Raw genomic sequence first — 7811 nt, 5'->3', positions numbered from 1 at the left:
TTCTGCATTATAAAGACCAGATCCCTGGATTCAAGTAGTCCCAGGACGGGCCCAGGACTGGTGCTGCCTTCTGCTCCAGCCCTCCCTGCCTTGTGAGAGTGGCACAAGGGACAGCAAAGTATTAACTCCCTCAGCTCAGCTCTGGTTTTGCTGATGTCCGATGTCCGTGGCAGGCCCGCATTGGCTCTGACTGGACAAACCTCACGGTTGGACAGTAATCCAGGTTCCTGAGAAACGTGGCCAGGACCTCTCTGAACTGAAATGAGAATCACGTCCAAGGTGCCAGCTGGTTTTGTGTAGCAGAAACCCAGGAGCCCCAGGAGGTGGAGGAGACTCTGGGGCAGGGTGATGATGGCAGGTGACCACATCTCCCTGAGACTTCACCCATTAAATAAGCATCGCATCTCCTAGGGATCAACCACTGGAATATATGCCCCATGAGGGCAGGGTGTTTGTCCACCTTCTTCTCTGATCTATCCCCAGGAGGTTAGGATGGAGCCCGGCACACTGTAGTCACACAATAAACATTTGCCTATTGAATAAGTGAATCTGTCTGTTTGCAGGGTGGTTACGATTAGCTGGGATAAGACAAGCAAGCTGTCAGGGACCGAGCAGGTGGGTAAGGTTTGTTCCCTCACTGTAGTCCCCTTTTGTCTGACCTTCTAGATCCAACAAAGCTTCGCTCATCTTAGATGAGACAATATATACGAGAAAGCCAAGGACGAGCTGTAAAATGCTCTTGATAAATGTTTATAAACACTAAAGTGTTCTGTCTAAACATTTCTATCCCCTAAAGTACTGGGCAGAAAATGAAGTGTTTCCATAGATGTTATATCATTTGATTGCCCCAACCCTGTGCGATGGGATGTGAATATTGAGTTTCAGAGATGTTATTTTATGTAAGCATATTTTTTCTGTATATTTCAGGCAGGCTTCATCTTCCCACAGGGCCTTCCATCGTTCCTGTGGGAGCGGGGACAGTGGCGAGAGGATAGCCGGGTGGGGTGACCCAAACCCAACTGGGTTATAGAGTCAATGCGTAACATCCATTCACCCAATCTTTAAAACAGAAGAGGCTTGTAACCAGCATTACTCTTTAAGTGGACAAGAGATGCAGATGACGGGGAAATAAGGAGAAAATGACAGTCTGCGGAGAAGATGTTCAAAGTCAGTGCCGTGAAGAACAGGACAGGAAGCCCAAATGGCCAACAAACTGCATAAAGAAAAGTCAACAAAATCCAGGTCATTAGTAATTTAAAAATGCAGATGCAAACACCAGCAAGGACTTAATAATAAAAACAAAACCCCCAGAGTTGGTGAGGAGGTGAGCAGAGCGAGTAGCACCTTCCAGACTCAGCTGGAGGGACCGGAAATTGCTGCAGCCATTCCCAGGCACTCGGCCAAGTGTATCCAGAGCTTTAAAGATGCAGCCCCTGATCCTAATGAAATAATTAGGAACGGGGGCAAAGATAACATGTTTAAGAATGTTGGTCAAATATTGTAAAAGCAGAAAAGAAAATTTGGATACAACTTGAATGTCCAAACAGAAAGGCCTAGAGGCCTGAAAGCCATTAAAAATCATGGCTTAAACGTAATTCCCTGGAAAATGCATACAGACAGACAGACAGACTGGAAATAGCTGCAACCAAAATACTGTGGGTGAATTTTACTTCCTCTTAATATTTTCTATATTTTTCTTATTTTCTATAGTGAGCAGATATTGCATTATAATCAGGAAAAAAATCATTAGTTTTGGGTTTTTTTTAATTTTTAGACTATTGCCCTGGAGCAGCATGGCTTTAATGATTCATTCTTACCTTCTTAGGGACTTATTGAACAAGAGGAAGGAACTAACAATTGGTTATTTGACCTTGCAGTCCCTCAGCTTCATCATGGATAAAATAGAGCTTCTAAGCGTCCCTACCATACAGAGTGTGTGTGGGTGTGTGTACATGTGTGTGCGTGCGATGTGAAATGAGTTAAGCTGCCTAAGAGGACTCAGCGCAGTGTTGTCAGGTACGGCATCTCCACCACCGTTCGCTGCGTTATGATTATTACCGTGAACGCTACTGCCGTGGTTGTCTCCCATGAAGAAAACGCGACAGAAACACTGAAAGAGCCCCAGGCTCAGGGAAGGATTTGCAAAGCCATAGGCATCCCGATGTTCATAATGGAGAGGATCCTCCAAAAAGACAGTTACGAGGGTCGCGTGTGTAACTATAAAGAGGTTTCGTGGAGGACGGAAGGAAGGGAAAAACGAGCTGCGTGGAGAACAGTGAGAATAAACTCACAGAGGTGGAGACAAGCACAGGTTTGCACCGGGCAAACCTCTCCGGCCTCTAACCGCGCCCCCAGCCACGTCTTCAACCCTGCCTCCAGCCACGCCCCCGTCACGCCTCTAGCCACGCCCCCAACGCCCTCCCTTTCCCAGAGCTGCTCAGACCAGGGCCGTGTGCAAACCAGAGTCCTCCCTGAGAGGTGAAAAGCTGTTAAGAACCTGCGGACAGGGATGGAGGCAGGCGCTGAAAGGATGCTCTGAGGTTGGTCAGGGGCCCTAACTGCCTGAAATTTTGAGGACGCAGGCACCTCATGAGGGGCCCAAGGAAGTCATTTTCATTTTATAACCCTCAGATTCTATGCAGTAGAAATAATAACGCTTAACATTTACAGCTCAAGACAGTCATTTTATAGCAGAAAGTGAGAGGCAGATGCTGATCCCATGTGTCAGTAATAATAACCTAACATTTACTGAGTGCTCTGTGCCAGTTGCCAAGTTGCCAGGGTTCTCACTCCCTGTCCTGTAACCCTAGCCCTTAGGTCCTATTAGCAACACCCTAGACAGGGGAGTAGACTCTGGACAGTTAAGTGACTTGTTCAGGATTCACAGCTGGGAGATGGCAGAATTGAGATTCCAACCCAGGCACGTACACCACAGGGCCTGTGCTCCTAGCTAACTCCTTACACTGCCCCCACGTGCAGCTCAGTGCAATAATGCACCCCCGTTACGTCGGCTAGTTGCGGTGACCGTTTCTTACAACTGAAAGATGCAAATTAAAGTGAACAGCAGATATTGCCTTAAGAAATGAGAAAAGGGTCCGTAAAAAAAAGCACAATACCTTGGCAGCAAGAATACCTCTCGTTTACACCTGATCTTCAGTGCTCAACCTGGGGGAAGGGGGGCAGAACCAGGATTGACCCCTGTGCTCACCTGCCCTGTGATGGCCGCTGCAGGGCGCTTGGGGCTGGGCCAGACCCCAAAGGTACTAACCATCTGGTTGGGAAGACTGGACAATTGGATACTGGCCAGGTATCTTTCAGGACTGATTCATCATGTTTAAGCACTAAATCCTAGGTAGCTTAGAAACTGCATTAGGCTAAATAATGGCCGTCCAAAGATATCAACTCCTTACCCCCAGAATCTGTAAATATTATCTCAATGGGAAAAAGGACCTTTGAGGATGTGATTAAGTTAAGGGTGTTGAGATGAGGAAATAAGCCAGCATTATCCAGCAGGGCCCTAAATGCCATCACAGGTAAGAGAGACAGAGGGAGATTAAACACATGAAGGAGAGGAGAAGCTATGTGAAGACAGAGGCAGAGATCGGAATGATGCGTCACAAACCAAGGAACACCAGCAGCCATCAGAAGCTGGAAAGGCAAAGAACGGATTCTCCCCTAGAGCACCCCAAGGCAGTGGGACCCTGCCAACACCCTGATTTCAGTCGAGTGTATTAGCCCTATTTTCTGACTTCCAGATCTGTGAAAGAATACACTTCTGTTGTTCTAAGCCACCAACTTTGTAGCAATTTGTTACGGCAGCCATAGGAAACTAATACGGGCCAAGTGCGGTAGGGGATGAGCGTCAGATGAGAAGCCCAGTGATGTGGAGTCAAATCCTGGCTCTACTTCCTAGGGGGCCTGGAGTCATGACTTAGCCTCTTTTTGCCTCAGTCTCCTCACCCATGCAATGGGGGGGGATATTCTTTACTCATATTAGTTGGAACTATTTTGGTTGCATGTGACAGAACTCCAACTCCAACTGGCTGAAGTAAAAGATCCCAGGCAGGTTCATGACATGAAAGAAGATAAATGGTGGTTCCAGCTTCAGGCTCAGCTGGACCTAGTGGTCCCAAGGAACTGTCACTTCCTCTCTCCCTCCCCCAGGCCCCTTCTCATCTCTTCTTCTCTTGCAAGTTGGCCTCATGTTCTCCTTCTGCAGGTTTCATTCTTACATCTTCACAGCTTAACCGGCTCACATCGGAATGTAAAGATCCCAGCAAAGGCTCTGACTGGCCAGACTCCTAACACCTGCCTAGCTCCTGGTCCCATCACTGCCGAGGGAAGTGGGCAGTAGGGCTCACCTGGCCTGAGTCAGAGGCCTCCCTGTGGCACAGAGAGAGGGGTGGGTTATGTGATGGCAGTGCCCTCCAGAACCACACTGAGAGCACGCAGAGAGCAGACCCCCGAAGGCAGGAGAGTAGGGGGTGCCCTTACCAGAAGTGGGGAAATAACACAGGACAGACAAAAACAATGAACATTGACCACATTACCTCATGGAGTTGCTGCGAAAGCCCAGCGAGAGAGCGTGTACGGACACGCTCTGCAAGCAGCACGGCTGTGACATGTTTGCCGTGATCTCAGCCGGCCCGACTCCACCCACTCTCGCCCAAGCCCTTGCTTTCCGCAGCACCTCCTCCCTGACAACCCGCAGGCCGGGCCTGAGGCCACATGGACATAAACAGGACAATGGGAAGACGGGACTGCATAAAGTGATGTGTGTTCAGGCTCTGGGAGAGCTGAGAAGCCCCAGGAGTTCAACATTAACCCAACAGAAAATAGGGAGCCATGGAAGATTACTGAGCAGGAGACATGGCTTTTTTTTTTTTTTTGAGGCTTGCAAAGAGCGCAAAGTATACACTATCACCAACTTCTCTGTTATTCCTTTAACTAGTTCAATGATTTCACCACACTATCAAAAAGTTGCATTTCTTTTTTTCTCTCCAAATCTAAGTGGTTCAGTAGAAGGTAGAGATGGGCCCAGGAGTCCAGGGCTCCCAGCTATGCCCAGAGCCAGGGAGGAGGCGGCCCGAGTGCTCGGGCGGTCCCGTCCTGCAGAAGACGGAGCAGGGCTGCCGGCCTGGGGACAGGAAGCAGGAGACCCGCCCATCCCCACAAAGCAGCGCAAACACTCCCCTCTCCCCGTTATGAAAAATACACACCTCTACCGCTCTGCAGTCAGAGACATGGCATTTAAAACTCCGCGCACAGAGGGAATCAGAAACTCCCTATACACAACTCACAGCAGTCATTTAATAAAAATCTTTCGGATGAGTCACTGCCTCGGTCCCAGGTGGTGCTGCAGGGAAGTGCTGTGCTAGCCTACGTCCTCCGCTTGCCAGGGTTCCGCACAGACCACGCAGGTGGGCAGACGGCCGGGGCTGTAAGAGTTGACCCAAAGCAGCAGAACTGTATCACCGGTTGGCTTCTGGCTTGGGGTTACTGTGTTTGGAAGTTCAGTCTCTTCTCCACTGCCCGTGTTAAGAGCAGCATGAAGTAATCCACTTCTCTAAAACCCTTCTGATGAGCCCAGCCTTGTGTTAGGATTGAGCTCACACAGCAGCCGCTAGCCACGTGTGGCATCTCTGAATCAAGATTCATGGCAGTGTCAAATACACATCAGATTTCAAAAACCGAGTACCAAAAAAAGTAAAATACGAAAATTTTTATTGATTCCATGTTGAAATGGCATTATTTCGAGCTAAATAAATTATGTCATTAAAATTAATGTCACCTGTTGCTTTTTATGTTTTGAACGTGGCTATTAGGAAAGTTGAAAGTACACATGTGGTTTGCATTTGATTTCTGTTGGACAGTGCTGTGCCAGAGAATGCTAGCATACATACGTTCTCTTATTGACGGTCAAAACAGCTCTTTGTATAGACAAGGAAACTGAAGCTTGGTGAAGCTGAGGGATGGCAGTGCCACTAAGGGGCAGAGAGAAGCATCCATACTGGTTTGGTTCAAAGGTTGGTCTTTTTCACTCTACACCAAATTGTCCATTTATAGCATCAGTCATGATGCTTTGAGCTGCAAGTAGGAGAGTCCTAAAACTCGATTTGGCTTTTCTTTTAAATCATCATCTCTTGTCCCATGTGAGCAGTTCCAGTCGGGAGACTTTGCGATGTCATGCACACCCCAGGGCTTTCCACGTTTCCCCCTGCCTCCCTCCCTTCACACGTTGGTTTTTGTCCCAGCTTGTCAGCTGTGGTCAATCACAATTGCAGCTGCAGCTTCAAGCAGGACACGCTCACACGGCCACAGAAAAGATAACTTCTCTTTGTGGGTCTCCTTCTCTAGGGGAGGAAAACCCTTCCCAGAAACTCCTTAGGACCTCATAACTCAAGGTGTGGTCCCTGGACCGCAGCATCAGCGTCACTCAGGAGCTCACTAGACATGCAGGGTCTTGTGCCCCACCCTAGTCCTTCTGAATCAGAGTCAGCCTCTTAAAAAGATGCCCAGCAGTTCCTGGGCACACTCTGAATAAGTCATAGTCCCCTGAAGTCTTATTGGCCAGAGTTGCATAGTGTGCAGATGCCTAGACCAGCCACTGAGAGGAGGAATAGAATGATCATAGTTGGTTTAGAACCATCATCATTGCATATCCTGGGCTGGGCTGGCGAGGCCCTACCCTCCCTGAGCAGACAGGCGGATCTGACTCCCCAGGAAGGAAGAACCGTGTGTGGGCGTCTGGGTATGGTGTGGAGTGATGATGATGGGTAGGCAATCATGAGGCCGACAATTCCTTGAAAGTTTTATGGGATGATTAAATGAGATAAAGAATATCCAGTGACTAATACATTCATTATAATCAAATAATGGTTTCACCCAACACTTTTTTTCAATCCTGGATACATTTTTCCCCTGAAGTTACAGTGGTGTCCAAGACACTATCCCTACCCTTATAGGGAGCATATATTCTAATGAAGAAGATAGAAAAAAAAGGGAAATTAACATAATAGCATAATTAGAATTCTGAAAAGTGCCATAAAGAAAACAAACAATGCTGAACAGAGAATGCAGGCAAAGAGGAGCTCTCTCTGGAGGGAGGCATTTAAACAGACCTGGAGGGTAACAAGGAGCTTACCACTCCCTGAGCTAGGAGGAGGAGGTGGAGTTGGAGTGATCTTGGCAGAGGAGGGATGTCATGTGCAAAGGTCCTGGGGCAGGAAAGAAAATGGCAAGTTCATGGAGTGAATGGATCTATATGACCTTGGGTCTTATTCAGCGCGTACGTTCAGCCAGGTTGTCAGGACATCGGTTTTAACATCCTGAGTGGAATCTCTGATTCCACCTCCACCCCGAGCAGGGGAGCAGGAACCTGGCACTCTGTGCCTGATGTTATGGTCCCTGAGCAGTAGGTGTCACCTGGCCCACTCAGAAGTCACTTCTAGGTGTCACTGCTCCTCCCCCTCAGGCTGGGAGTGTGCAGCCCTGTCACAGCCCCACCACATCATGTGGTACCTGTCTGTCCATCTCTCTGTCTGTCTCCCCCACTGGCTGGGGTTCCCTTGATAACAGTGTTGTTGATTTGTTCTCATTTGTATCCCAGCACCTTACACAGAACTTGAGACATGGTAAGTGCTTAACACAAGTTTGCTGAGTGGATAGATGGCTGCCTGGTAGATGAGTGAGTTGAGATTTACAGACCCCTGGAGCTCAATGCTTGAAGGGGCTTCTAGAGCCTCTCTGGGCCCGTTCTATGCCTTTGGTTATCAACCCATCTTGCAGATGACACAGATGAGGGTAAGCGA

The 7811-nt window shown here is 48.4% G+C and overlaps 1 long non-coding RNA gene across 1 annotated transcript; it reads right to left on the bottom strand.

The window, feature by feature from the left end:
• Positions 1–734: 734 nt before the first annotated feature.
• LOC140687472 (uncharacterized) lies at positions 735–2357 on the bottom strand. Its single transcript, XR_012061856.1, has 2 exons — positions 2292–2357; positions 735–1213 (listed from the first exon to the last, which is right to left on the bottom strand). It is a non-coding gene; the product is annotated as an uncharacterized lncRNA (long non-coding RNA).
• Between the last annotated feature and the right edge of the window lie 5454 nt (positions 2358–7811).

Source organism: Vicugna pacos, chromosome 19 (assembly GCF_048564905.1).
Source record: "Vicugna pacos chromosome 19, VicPac4, whole genome shotgun sequence".
Lineage (NCBI taxonomy): Eukaryota > Metazoa > Chordata > Mammalia > Artiodactyla > Camelidae > Vicugna > Vicugna pacos.
The sequence above is the reverse complement of the archived record's forward strand: the minus strand, read 5'-3'. Positions and strand labels throughout refer to the sequence as shown.